The 15,493-nt window shown below is 31.1% G+C and overlaps 1 protein-coding gene across 1 annotated transcript in view; it reads right to left on the reverse strand.

The window, feature by feature from the left end:
• The window catches only part of LOC121952694 (DENN domain-containing protein 4B-like), a 28,422-nt gene that overhangs the window by 294 nt on the left and 12,635 nt on the right, over positions 1 to 15,493 (reverse strand). The window lies entirely within an intron of this gene.

Consider the following 15,493-nt stretch of genomic DNA (forward strand, 5'->3'; position numbering starts at 1 on the left):
TATGTGGGACATTTCTTGCCAAGCTGCTTTTTTTTCCCATATTTCTGAAGAAGAATTCAAACCAATTTTCTCAGCATTCAAAGGTTGAAATGCAAGAAAAGTGATGTCGATCCAGACTTCAAAGGGATAAAAACACAAATTATTATCAGCTAAAAAAAAGGCGCATTTTTTATAGACTTTCAAGTTTTACTGCAACAGAGAAAAATAAATCCTGAATGTGTTGTGGGTGTATTAACACAACCTCACCTCACCTGTATAACCACAGGTGATGAGTCCACTGCCCTGTGTGTGTGTGTGTGTGTGTGTGTGTGTGTGTGTGTGTGTGTGTGTGTGTGTGTGTGTGTGTGTGTGTGTGTGTGTGTCTGTGTGTGTGTGTGTCTGTGTGTGTGTGTGTGTGTGTGTGTGTGTTGGTGATAACAGCACAGAGACATATTTAGTATCTGCAGTACAAACTGACACACAGAGCACTCAACTCCCCGGGCTGCAACACACTCAGTCCCCAGAGTGCCTCATCTGCACTGACATATGGGGACACACACACAACACACACACACACACACACACACAAAACCCACTCATTTTCACCCTGATTCATAATCTGCTCAGAGACTCACTGCAGAGCTCCGACATAATCCAGTGGGACCAACGTCTGTCACTGCAGCACGTCCACATATTTAAAAATGATTAAATAAACTTTATTGACACAGGCTCACTCTGCCTCATTGCTACCTGCATGTAAAGCTCGCGGGGATTAAAATTCACCGCACCACTTCTTATTCATCTCTCTCACATTTACAAACCAAAGCAATGTGTGTTTTATCGACCAACAACAACGTCGAAAGACACATCAGTGCCTAATGGGGACGAGGATTTTAGCCATTAGATCTGATCAAATTTGGAAAATCTAGAAAAGCAGAATGATTAAAATCATTTTATCCCCAGTCAAATTTGCAGAGCGCTTAACAGGAAGTTAGCTGTTTGGCTGGCAGAAGTCAACATGCATTATTCGCCCCATAAAGTGTACGATCTGAGTGATTTCACACCATTTTGGCTTCATGCACGACTGAGCAGCTTTCATATGAATGAACAGGGCCCAGCCTCAAATTCTGTATCCAGGTCTCTTAATATATCTGTTTATGACACATTAGCATGCTCGCCATGGATGTATTCAGAGAGCTGGATACAGTGCTACCTTGCTGACTCCCCCTAAAACCAAAGATATTTGCATTTTTTCAAATTTTTTGTGCAGATCAAACAAACATGATGTTTATTCATCGAAAGAGCTAAGCTAGCCATTTCCTTTTGTTTTCAGTGTTGATGCCAAGCTAACCACATCCCGACTCACGGACATTAAAGAGATGCTGACCTTCTTATCTCACTCTCAGACAGAAAGATAGATAAGAAAGATAATTCATACTTTGTTTTGCACATGTTGAATTATTTCAATTGATGTTAAAGTGCTCATTATACATAGCAGGGTTGATTGATTAATTAATTTGCTGATTAATCAGGTCTCAAACCCATAGGTCTGTCAGTTTACTATCATATATAACAAAAATATGCAATCAATTCTCACATTAAAGAAGTTGGAGTCAAAAGATATATTAAGAGACCTGGTTTACAGAATTTGAGGCTGGGCCCTGTTACATTCATATGAAGCTGCTCAGTCGTGCATGAATTTTCTTGTTTTCTATTTATGGTGTGTGAAATCCACTCAGATCGTACACTTTATGGGGCGAATAATGCATGTTGACTTCTGCCAGCCAAACAGTTCTAACTTCCTGTTTTGGAGCGCTCTGCAAATTTGACTGGGGATAAAATGATTTTAATCATTCTGCTTTTTCTAGATTTTCCAAATTTGATCAGATCTATTGTGGCATAAAATCCTCGTCCCCATCAGGCACTGATGTGTCTTCGACGTTGTTGTTGGTCGATTAAAACCACAACATTGCTTTGGTTTGTAAATGTTGAGAGAGATGAATAAGAAGTGGTGCGGTGAATTTTAATCCCGCGAGCTTTACATGCAGGTAGCAATGAGTGCAGAGTGAGCCTGTTGTCAATAAAAGTTTATTTATCATTTTTAAATATGTGGACGTGCTGCAGTTGACAGACGTTGGTCCACTGTATTATGTCGGAGCTCTGCAGTGAGTCTTTGAGCAGATTATGAATCAGGGTGAAAATGAGTGGGCCCTTTTTGTGTGTGTGTGTGTGTGTGTGTTGTGTGTGTTGTCCCCATAATGTACAGTGCAGATGAGGCACTCTGGGGCCACTGAGTGCAGCCCCGGGGACCCTTCTGAGTTGCCTCTGTGTGTCAGTTTGTACTGCAGATTACTAAATATTGTCTCTGTGCTTTATCACCAACACAACACACACACACACACTCACAACAAGTTACACACAGACACACACAGACACATCGTAGACACACACCAAACCAGACACACACACACAACACACACACACACACACACACCACACACACACACAACACACACACACACAGGGCAGTGGACTCATCACCTGTGGTTATACAGGTGAGGTGAGGTTGTGTTAATACACCCACAAACACATTCAGGATTTTTTTTTCTCAACTGTCCTGCAGTAAAACTTGACAAGTCTATAAAAAATGCGGCCTTTTTTTTAGCTGATAATAATTTGTGTTTTTATCCCTTTGAAGTCTGTATCGACTCACTTTTCTTGCATTTCAACCTTTGAATGCTGAGAAAATTCTTTTAATTCTTCCATCAGAAATTATGGGAAAAAAAGCAGCTTGGCAAGGATAATGTCCCACATATTGCAAGATGCTTTTTAGATATAGAAAATGATTATTGATCATTATTTTTACCATATTAGTCATTATTTAGAGAAAAGTTTGTTTCCCTCTCTTTTTCATTTAATGACTTGAAGATTTTTTTTCATTCACATTGAGCAGGAAATGGGTTTTTTTATTTATTTATAAGTCTCTTTTTTCTCACAGAAACATTATGATTGCTGCCTCCCTCCTGCAGGACTGTGACAGTGACGGTAAAGCAGTGAATCTTATTTTTACTCTTTATTTTTAAAGGTGGAGTGGAGGCATGTTAAACGGAGGCTGACAGCCATGTTCCAGCACAGGAAATTGAAACAAGAGGAAGTGCAGCAGTGACAGAATGCATTTATTTATTTAAGTTCATTTTTTTTTTTCATCTTCAACTGGAGCCTTTTTTTTTCTATTTGTGGAGTTTCAAATTAGTTTTTTAAAGCATAGAATCTAGATAAACCTAAAAATCAATATTTGGTTATATTATTTCTTCTCCTTTGCTATTCATTTCTGTCTCACTTGCAGTTTCCTCTTCATTTAGTTGTGTGATGTTGTATGTTGACTGCCATCGTAAGTAGTGATACTGAGATTGTTGAATCTCAGTATGCTGAGATCGCTACTGGTTTTTATTACTTTGGTTTTCAAAAAAAAAAAAAGGGAGGGGGGTTGGGCCTGGGTGCGGCACTTCTTCTGCCACTAGACAGGCAAATACCTGTGCCAATCACACCTGAAGCACTTTTTGCACTTACTAAGGTTTTTTAGTCTAAATTCAAAATTAAAAATTTTATCTACAGTCTAAATTCTTGCTTGTGTTGTACGTCCGCTTTGGATTAAAAGCGTCTGCTAAATGAAATTGTAGATTTTGTTAGAATTTTATTTCTGCAGAGTTTTGTCATTGTGTCCCTGTGTGTGCACTCAGCCCCAATCTATATAACAGTGGACCTCCATGTCTGGTTAAACATTCACCAACAGGGGTATTTTCACTAAAAAAGCCAAAAGGGACACTCCCCCCCCCAATTGGTCATGCTCTAAAAATCCGTCCTAAAATCATGTTCTCTAAGGTCTCTGGTGAAAGTTTTCAAAAATTTGCCATGGAGTGGACCCCCTTGTGCAAGTGTTGATATCTGCACTGGAGCGGGGCTGCCGGGACATGTCCCGTGCCTGGAGCAGGACTGTTGGTCATGTCTCAAAAATGTAAATAGTATTAATTTTCTCTCCCTAATTTAATTCAAAAAAGCAAGCAACAAACAATCAAAAGTCCTGCATTTCAAATTACTTCTTTAGCAACAAAATATCATCAATAAAAAAATAAAAGCACTTTTTTGTAGTAAAAATGTCTCATGTGACTGATGTGATTAATACAAGACTTTTATTAAATTAAACAGACCTTTTGAATATCATGTACAGAACAATTAAAATTAAAACACCACCATGCCAGTGATCAAAGAATATTGTAAAACTAATAAGGCCTATTAATTATTCCTAGTAATATAGTTAATTAATAACTGTGGACCTGAACTCAGAGAAGGGGCATTAAATTATTTTTAAGTGATTTAAATTAAAAATTAATAATTAATTTTTAGAGTTTGCCAAGGTTGACACTGACCAATCACAAACTTCCACAAAAAATAAATTAATCAAAATGAAATAAAATAATAAAATCCAGAAATAAGCAAGACATTTTTAATATTGAAAATTACCTAAAAAAACAAAACAAATAAATTCAAATGGAAAAAAAGGAAATTACTTGGGAAATGGTCTGAAAAAAAAATAGTTATTCTTAATAAAAATAATTTTAAATATCTAACTATAATTATAATGAATACAGTGAATTCAGAAAATTGCAAAGCAAACCAAAAAAGGAAGGAAATTACTTGGAAAAAATTGCTTTAACATAACAATTAAGTCATTAAAAATTTTATTATGATTAATTATAAATTCAGTTCTCCTGACATTTTTCCTTAGCTTTATAAAAAAAAAAAATCAAAATCGACTTTTTTTTTTGCAATAAAAAAAAATAGATTTAAACATGCAACAATAAATTTTTTTAGCAAAGAAAAGAAAACATGGAAATTTCTTGGAAAATACTGCTTAAAAATATTTATTATTCTTTAAAAATATAATTTAAATAATCCAACTATGATTATTTTAAATTCAGTTCTCTTGAAGTTTTCTTATTTTTCTTTTTTAATTTCTGAAATCTAACAAACAAACAAAACAACTAACAATATACTACTTTTTGCATTTCTGCAGGCCATTTTTATTTTTTTTTTTTTTACTTTTTTTAAATTAATCAAACCCTTTTTTTTCAAGAGTTCAAAGTTGAAATACTTGTGAGGAGCGCCTGAAATTAAAACAAGTTATAAAATTGATTCTTTTATTTATGTTTTGAGGGGTTAAAGGACTGAAATTTTATTTTACCTGATTACAATGGTGAGTTCCATTTCTGTAGGACTTGAGCCCTCCATTTAGTGGAAACTGAACAGACACACTCCAGTTTTCTTTAAATATAAAAACATCATAATCATGTTTTTTAATCTGATTATTAGTGGCATCTGTTTTAATTTGGTACAAACTTAAATCATCCGCAGAAGATAAACGACAGAGCATGTTGGGGAGGGAAATCACTAAAAGATTTTTTTTGTGGTTGAAATGTAATTATTAATTTGTTCAGTTTATGAGCCAATTAGGAGTCTCATTTAATTCTTTTTTACGAATTTTGAAATAAATTATTTTAATGTAAATTGATTAATCAGCTTAATAATTGTTTAAATGTTCAGTGTTAGTTTATAGTTAATTATTATTAATATAAGCTGTGGGGGAAAGAAAAAATCATTAAGACGCATACTGCAGACTTCAATAGACACCAAGTCCTTTTTGGGAATTTTGGGAATATGTCCTTTAAAACAAACACAAAAATTAATATATTTGAATTTTTTTAAAGTATATTTACTCAAGTTCTGTGGATAAGTACTATTGCCTTTCGAGCACATATTTTATATTAGTCACAGCAGGGACAGGTACTTTTTTATTCTATAATATAAATCTCTTTTTACTTTTACTTTTTAAAGGATTTTAAACGAAATACTTTTAATTAAGTTTATGTGGCGAGATTTACTTTACTTAATGATCTGAGTGCTTGTTTTTTACAAGAATACAAAAATTCAGTTTATTCAAATTAAAATCACTATCTGGTTGATCTTTGACCCTCTTAATGAAGACATTAATGCCAGTAATTAAGTCCTAAAAATGTGATTTTTCATCTGTTGCAGTCAAAAAATATTTCCTGCCTTTTTTATTTTTTATGAAGTTCTAGAAATGTCTGTCATGAAATTTAAAAAATGAGTTACTGTTTGCTGGAAAATGAGAATTGTTGAAAAAGCTGATTTTATATCATTCATGAAACAAATTAGATTTTAGGTTAACCATTGTATACACACACTCGTATCACTCTGCACACAAAATGCACAAAAATACTAGCTTACAAAACATGACATATTAATTTATTTTTTTTTTTTTTTCATTGGTTTATTTTTAAACCAACACAGTCCTAATCATAAATATCAAATTTTCATGAATTTTCAGAATATTAACCCTTTGAATGGCAGGTTTTTGTCATGAAGCCACGGTTTTAGATGAAAAAAAAAGGTATGATTTTTTTTTAAAAATTTATTTATTGCACCAAACAGTCCCCAAGGGTTAAAACAAAGTTAAATCATTTATTTAACATGGTGATGGATTTAAAAAAAACAACAACTTTTTAATAAGAAAGATACAACTTTAACAACTCAATTTCACATTAAAATTCTTTTAAAAGAAATATATTTTTTTACACTGGACATCACGTTTTTTGAAGAACATCAGCAAATATGCAAATATTGCAGTGAATTTTGAATTGCACTGAACATATTAAAAGTGCTGTGTTCTTGACAGGGAGTTTTTGTATGTATTGAGTTTTAAAGACACTTTAATTCACAACATAGAAAAAAAAAGTACATTCAAGGCAGGAAAAATATGTTTTCACCCACATCTATGTTGAAAAATATGGGGTATTTTGGCCAAAAATGACTTATTCAGCCACTTATGTTTTTAACAGCAATTTCATTTTTAGAATTTCACCATTCTTGGAGATAAAGATACAAAGATATCTTCAAATGCTTTTGGTCCACATTTTTAGATGACAACGAGACTTGAAACAGTTTCAGACAAAGTCAGATTCCAGTGGACATTTGTCTTTTTTTTTATTTTTTTTTTTGTTTTTTTTTTTATCCTAGGCAAATTTTACATGTCAAAAAAAATATATATTTAAATACAGATATTTTTTTAGCTACACAACTAAATTCTTATGCAGCTGAATGCAAACAGCTTTGCAACACTTTAAAACCTTTTGAAGGTTTTTTTTTGTAACTGTTTTGTGTTGAATCTTTACTGTTAAAATTTTTAAAATTGAAGATTTAGGTGTTTCTTTTGATTGCCTGAAACAACTTTTTTTTTATTATTGTGGACAAACAATTTTTTTTTTAGTGAGGTGGCTTTTTTCGATTAAGCATTATTCAAGCAAAAAAAATTTAAGTTTTATACTTTTTTAAATGTCAAATATGGGTGGCTGATTTTTTTTCTTATTTTTATGGCAGAAAAACTGAAAATAAAGACTTTTTTTAGGTTTTTAAAACTTAAAAAAGTTACTTGAAGACATCATCTTCATTTTTAGGGAAAAACTTGGCAAGTATTTTACAAACCAAATGACTCATTAATTATAAAAAGCGTGGTGCTTAGGAATAATTTCCTAAAACCCAGAAATGAATTTGCATTTTTGCAGTTAGTATCAAATCACTAAGGTTATTATTTAAAACATGTTTTTTTGGTTACAATATCCTGACTGAAATAAGTTCTCATTAAGTGATTTTTCAAACTTGTTTTACTATATAAAATTCCTCGTATAGTAAATACCCAACTGTGGAATTTTGAAGCTTTTTACACATCTTAAAAATGTTTCAGTACCGTAAATGTTTGTTTACCGCAAATTACTAATTTACGCAATAATGCCAAATCTACAAAGTGACATTTTAGTCTGTGCAGTCAAGTCCCTCCGAATCAAGACAGGCAAGTCTCAAGTTGAGTTTTGAGTCCTAAACAATGTCACAATGGTGCTCTTCACTAAAATGTAAATCCATTTTTACAACAGAGAAAAAATATATAAACCCAATGAAATTTACAAAAATATCATGATTGCTATTTACATTTGCATGCATTTATTAAACAAAGTTAAAACAAAAAAACAACAGCAAAAAAAATAGTGCCCAAACATACTCTTTCATTTGGGGACTGGGGAAAAGTATGCAGTATTTTCAAGTCAAAAGAAAAAAAAATAAAAAAACCACTAATTTCAAAAAAGTTTTCTTTTTGTTTCATTTTTTACTTTTGTATCTTAAAAATTTTGGGTAATTAGGTTTGTTAAAAAACAACTGCGACTGACCTTAATCTTAAAAAACTTCAATAATACTGAAATTTGGCCCAAAAACGTACTAAAATTTTGTAGATAGATTGGGAAAAGTATCAAGCATTTCAAGTCAAAAGACTTGAGTCCAAGTGAGGTTACAAGTCAATGGTGCGCCAAGTCAAATTTTAAGGGAGGAATTTTGTTTGTTTTCCGTTTTGCTTTTGTCAACGTGAAAAAACCTTAAGTTCATTAAAACTGCAAATTGGTCTGACTGGAGTTCAAGTCACAGGAATCAAGTTACCACATCCCTGGATCAGAGAAAATAGGTAAATCCCAGTAATGAGTCCTAAAACCAAAAATAAGTTTGCCATTTTCAACACTCCCATTAAGTGTTACTTTCACCCCCATCTGGTTGGATTGCCTTTAGATTGTTTTAAAAAAGGTGATTTTGGTTACTCTAACCAAACTATTCCCACTAGCCTTTGCCTAAATCTAATAAATCCAACCAAAAAAGGCAATTAGAACTAGCCACTCATCGTTAGGGTGGGTCAAAATCCTTTGCTATCCCTAGGATCGATCCTGCAGCACTCTATTTTAAGAAAATTAAACTTATGAGGTCTGAATCTGAACACTGATTTTCTGCAAGGAAAACTCTACGACTCTAAACTTATCTCCACCAATATGTCAACAGGCTTTCAGTTCTCAAAGAACCTAACATGATGTCATTGTTATCGTTAAGGTCCAGCTCAACAAAGCCGTCGTTTCCGGTTCCTCTTTGCAGACAACCAAGACGACTCCAAGTCCTCGACAGGCAACTCAATCACTTTATTCAAGTAATCTCCCTTTCCTGCCGTTTATAACCTGCAAAGATGGTGATCACCTGTGCCGCAATGGACCAAGCAAACTCCACCCCTCCGATGGCTCTGAGAGCTCAGATCAAAAAATGTGCTCCAGGATCTCATACAGACAGGAACATATTAAAAAGAAAAATATGCAGTTTTGTTCCACGTACTTGTGCATCTCAAAAAAAGGACTCCCCATAGTCAGCACTCGCAAGTCCCACCCAAAAGAAAAAAAAAAGTTTTTTGCCTTTTTGAGTTTTTGAAAAACGTCAAAAAAAAAAAAAGAAAAAATAAAAAAATTGCAAAAAGTGATATGGATTCCTTTACCATTTTCTCCTCCAGCTCCACATCTCCATTTACAGCTTCCCATTATCTGGATTTAAGTCTTTGAAAGTCCAGATCTTCCAAACATTAACAGTCTACCATAGGTTAACAATTGTGGGAGGGCAAGCAGCAAAAAAATAAAAAAAAAGAACTAAATAAATATTTCACAAATAACTTGTTTAAAACCTGACTTACTTTTTGGTGATGTGGTTTTGTCTTTTCATTTTTACGCTACTTTCTTTTAATTGGCGTTTTTTCTCTGATCACCCTGCGTTTTTTTCTTTTTTTTCCACTGTGCAAAATCAAGATCAAAGTTTGTGCTACGAGGATGTCGTTAACCATTTCACGGAGCGATTCCACACAGCTCCTTGCTGAAGGCAAAACATTTCCAGCACAGCGCCCTCTCTATGGTCAGGACCGTTTTCAAATTCAAGCTTTTGGCATTATATTGGACTGTTTTGCTTCTTATAAATTTTTTTTTACCAAAAGATTTTTTTTGAGGCCTAACTTTTCACAAAACGGATGTGGAAAAGCCACTTCAGTCTGGTTGGCTTGCAGCTGAAGACGAAGGGAATTTTTTATTTTTTTTTAAGCTTTTTCCATGCTGCTCTGCCTAATCTTCCACTCTAGGCAATGAAAAATCACTGGTTATTTCATTTTACACATTATTGTAAGTTTTTATTCAGGAAGCTTTGAAAATATTTTTTATGACTTTTTTTAGAAAAACTTCATGTTTCCAATCTATCCGGTGGTGGTTCTGGAAGAATTTTTTTCTTTAAGATTATTATATGTACGTACGCTCCCTGGGGCATTGCGCTGATGCACTTCATTTTGGAAGACGAGGTTAATAGTTGTTGCCCAGCATATAAATACAAAAAATTGCGTGAAATATCTTAAGAGATTAACGTCATTTTCATTGTGCAAATTTTAAAAAAAAAAAAAAATCACCCAGTTTTTTCAAACAGTTTTAAATAAATCCAATTTTTGCTTGCTGCCTGAGCCCGATGTTTAAAATTTTTAACCTCTCTCTAATATGCAGTGAGCAAAAAATCGTTCACTCTGCTGGACTTTAGGATTCTCTTTGAGCGAGTGGCACGTCTGATTTTTTTTTCACAATCTTTTTTTTCAGTTTATAAGTTTCTATCCTCGCCTTTTTTTCTATGGGGTTACCACGGTTTTTCAAGTAAAAAAGATCCATGACTTGAAGAACTGTGTTTTCAGACTAAAACGTTAAAAAAAAAAACAAAGGGTTGTGAATGTCTGCACTAAGACACAAACTTAGGGAAATAAAAAAAGGGGCCTCTTCCTAACCTTTACAACCAGAGCTTCAAATAATGAAATTTCATTTTTTCTGGTTTTTAACAATAAAAAACTTTTTAACCCCCAAAATTCTAGAAAACTAACAGCAATTCCACTTAAAATTATCATCAAAAAATCAACTATAACAAGGACGAAATGTACGACAAAATAAACCCCCAAATGATTATACTCTGGACCAATATCTTCTGCATCTAATTATCGACCAAAAATATTAGCAATTTCCTTTTAATATCAACCGGCCATTATAAACTTTAAATAATCAGTTTAGGTAATTATATGCGTCATTAAATATAATTTCTCTTTTTAATCTATCTGCTCCCCCCGATGTTTGTGAGGCTGGTGGACTAAGAAAAAGACCTCCTTTCGGAAAATGAAAATCTCCTGTCCTCGGCTAGTTTACAGGCAGGCGTTCTTCCTCTCCCGTCAGCTTGGTTACTTGAAAACTGAACAGCGTTTTCAAACCAATTTGTGACACCCCACCAAAGTTTTTATTAATTATATGCTTGGACCATAGGTCTCGGACTATTCCCAGAGTGGGGTCCACAGAGCGCTAATTGGAGAAGTATAATTTCTTGATTTCTCCATCATCACACCGTTGGGTTATAAATAAACAGATTTGGGTCCAAAAAAATGTTTTTTACTTTTGGGTGCGTCGTTTGGTCGAACAACCAGATTTTTTACGACCGATGGGCTTAATACAGATTAAAGGGGTAAATTTTTATCATCCGTTTTTTTTTTAATGGGACGCCTCCTGGTTTCTTTAAGATCATTAAAAATATTTATTTTTTCTGAATTTTGATGTTTGTGGAATTTCTTGCCGCCTTTTTTTGGACATGAATAATCCATTTTTATTGACTTTGTTTTTTCTTTTTTTTTAATTTTGGGCATTAGCGTACGGGCTGCTCTGAACCCAAGTTTTAGGACTTTTGTAGTGTAAGGGTTTGGTAGAATGAAATTTCATTTTATGTGTGATTTTTTTATGCAAAAATAAATTTTTGTTTATTTTGAAAGGCAGCTTTATTTTACTGTGGAATGCGCCTTTTTTAACTCCGTAGCATTGCCAGTCATTATTTCCACGTCCACCAAGAAAAAAATAATAATTTAATTTTTGTAGGTCAAAGTTAAAATATCCCAGCATTTCAAATAAGAAATTCCTCTCGGGTCACCGCTTTAGGCAAACATTTTTCAAAATCTAAAAATCACGCCGTTTAAGACACAAAATAAAAATAACTAATATTAACTTTTAAGAAATTTTTGAACCAAATATAACTTTATACGCCAACTAATTTTTTTAACTTTGGCATTTTTTCTTTTTTTAAAAAAAAAATATTTCAACTGCAGGTCCGGGAAAAAAAACCTCATGCCTTAAATATATTTTTATTCAGAAAAACTTGCGGCGCTTTTAATAATGTATTCATATAGTGTTGTACATGTTTGGCGTCTTGAAAAATAAGTAAATTTAAAAAATTAAGAATAAAAAAGAATTTTTAGTTTAGTCAAGTTACAGAAGAAACACCGATACTGATTTGTTTTTCGGAAAATGACTTGAGGAATCATCCTGTTTGCAACCATTTCTCAGTTTGAGGTTTTAGGATTAGAAATTTTCGATTTTGAGTCCAGTTTTTACATCATAAAATGAAAACCTAAAACCTTTTTTATATTTTTCTAGTTCAAGTGCAAAATTAAACAAAATTTTTTTTTTTATTAAAAAAGTACAATTAAAAAAAAAGCAAAAAAAAAAGTCAAATTTTTGTGGTACTCAAATATGCTACATTTATGCATTATGTGTGAATATAAATTACATTTTTCAACGATGCCCTAGTTTTTAACAATTAGTTAAAAAATTTTTTTTAATGTTTAGTTTTCTTTTAAAAGTTTTAATACGAATTTTTTTGATTAAGTATAAATGTAGAGCATTTGGATTAAAACCCTGTTAAAACATGTGCAATAAAAATATAAAATTAATTTTTAAATAGCAAAATAATTATGAATAAAAAATGAATTTTTTTTAACATTTTTTCTACCCTTCAAAAATGGGAAAAAAAAGCAAAAAAAAAAAAAAATAGTGCAAAATAAATTAAATTAAAAAAAAGAAAAAAAAAATTAAAAAAAAACAAAAAAAATTGTAGAATTTTAATAAACGCTAAAAAAATAAATTTAATTTTTCTGTTTGCACAATGGAATTTTAAAATTTGTTTTAAAAACGTATAAATCTAAAAAAAAGAAAAAAAATTTTTTTTTAAAATATAAATAAATTAAAAAAACCAAAAATTTTTACAGCTTAAAATAAAAATTCGTTTTTGTCAAAATTTTTATTAAGTTTGCAACAGACAAAAAAAAAAAAAACAAAAAAAAAAAAAAAAAAAATAAAAATTAAAAAAAAAATAAAAAAAAAAAAAAAAAAAAAAAAAAAAATAAAATTTAAAAAAAAAAAAAAAAAAAAAAAATAAAAAAAAAACAAAAAATTAAATCAAAAAAAATTAAAAAACGTGAAATAATAAAAAATAAAAAACAAAAATTTAAGAAAAATTCTAATTATTAAAATAAACAGCCTTTAAAAAAAAAGCTAAATTAAGTAATAACAAAAAAAAAAGACACACAAAAAGATTTTTTTTTAATTTAATTGTAAAACTATTTTGTTTTAAATTGGGATTAATTTAATTAGAAATTTATAATACAAAGCATAATTTACTTAAATTAATAAATTATAATAAAAATCCAAAATCCGCTATACATATAAATACTATATCCCAAAAACTTAAATTACACCCTTCCATTCTAACCAAACTATTAGAATAAAATTAAACCCTCAAACGTCGAAAATATTAAATCAGGCCCCCCAAAAAGGAAAAAAATTTATGAGCAATTTTTAAAAAAAATGAAAATTGATAACAACAATATAATTATATTATTAAATAATTCTTCAAAATTAGCTTAAACATAAAAATTACCACCCAAATCAAAACTTTAAAAAAATAAAAAAAAAAACTCAAAACAACCCAATAAAAGCACCAACCCTAACACACATTATTAAAAACCAACACACCAACCACCCCTTACCCAAAAAGATAAAAAAAAATATACAAAAAATTTTGATTTGATAATTTATTAATTCTTTTTGGGGCCCTGACCAAACCGTTTTTTTTTTTTACTCCATTTGGCCCAACCCCCACACCAACACTCCCACCCCCCCCCCCCATCTCCCCACCCCGCCCGCCCCGTATTAAAATTCCCGCCCAATTAAACCCATCTTTATTTTAAATTTTGCCCCCCAAATACAAACAACAAAGAAAATTTCATATTGGGGGGGGGTGGGGGGGCCCCCTAATTAATAAAAAAAATAAAAAAAAAAAAATTAAAAAAAAAAAAACCCTCCGCACCTTACCCCACCCGCCCCCCGAAAAACAACCCCACCCCCCCCTTTGGGTTGTCCCAATCCCAACGCCCTTTTTTTTTTTTGGCGCGTTTAATTTTTTTTTAATAAAAAAAAATGGAATTTTTACTATCCGGAATTTTTTTTAAATAATAAAATTCCCTTTTCTATAAACCCATCCTTTCTCCCCCCCAACGACCCTTAATTAATAGATGCCTTTTCTGCCATTGAAAAAAAAAAAAAAATTATAAAATAACCCCTTTTTTAACACATTTCATCTTGTTTAAACTTTGTTTCTGTGAATGATAATATTCGAAAAAGTCGGAAGAAAAACAAGAAAATAAATCCCATCACAGCGTGCTTGGGCAGACAAATATAAAAAATGACTCCATGTGGAATGTAAATTCGGTTAACACCTCTTCTGAAAAATCGGCTTCAAAAAAAAAAAAGAAAAAAAAAATAAACATCGTCAATAATGCCCTCTTTAAAAAATAATTATAAGACTAGTGTACTAACCAACCAAAAACAAAATAACCTTCACCCCCTCACCCCAGGAAAATTTATGAAACTAAACTTAAAAAAAAACCCCCACTTTTTTAAGTACCAAAAAAAAAAATTAAAAAAGAAAAAAAAATCCAAAAAAAAAAAAAACACCCGCAAAACAAAAAACAAATACCCTCTAAAATTTTACATATCCTATTCCCAAAAAATTAAAAATAAAAATTACCACAAAACTAAAAAAAAACCCAACCCCCACCCCCCACAACCGTCAATTTTTTTTATTTTCAACAGAAAAATTTTTTTTTATTTTTACAAACCAAAATGACATCTTTTTTAAAAAGTAGGAAAGCAAAAATTAAAAAAAAAAAAAGACCGATTTGGTGTTGGTTGACTAATGTAAAATGACGTGATTAAACCCCAATAATTCTGGTTTGGCACAACAAAAATTTTAATAAAATAAAACTATAAAAATCCGCCCGCTCATAATATTATAATAAATTTTTTTAATCAAAATTTCATTTCCTCAAAAAAATTTTCTTTTTTATAAAATACTAAACCGTGTTTTGAAATAGGGGGCCCCCCTAATTCTTAGAAAAGATTAATTTACAAATAAAATATCATTTATTTTTTTTACTTTTTTTTATTTTAAAATAATTTTACAATAAAATAATTCTAAATAAATAATTTACAACCTTGAAAAAAAAAAACCAAAAATCCTTCAAAACTAAAAAATATAAAATTAAAATTTAATATTCATTTTTTTTTTTCTATTAAAGGGTTGATTATTTTAAAAAAAAAAAAAACTTTATTTTAGTAAATAATATAAAAAAAAATTAAAAAAAAAAAAAATTAATAAAAAAAATAAAATATATAATTCTTTCTCTTTCTATTTT

This window comes from Plectropomus leopardus, chromosome 13 (genome assembly GCF_008729295.1).
Source record: "Plectropomus leopardus isolate mb chromosome 13, YSFRI_Pleo_2.0, whole genome shotgun sequence".
Taxonomy (NCBI): Eukaryota; Metazoa; Chordata; class Actinopteri; order Perciformes; family Serranidae; genus Plectropomus; species Plectropomus leopardus.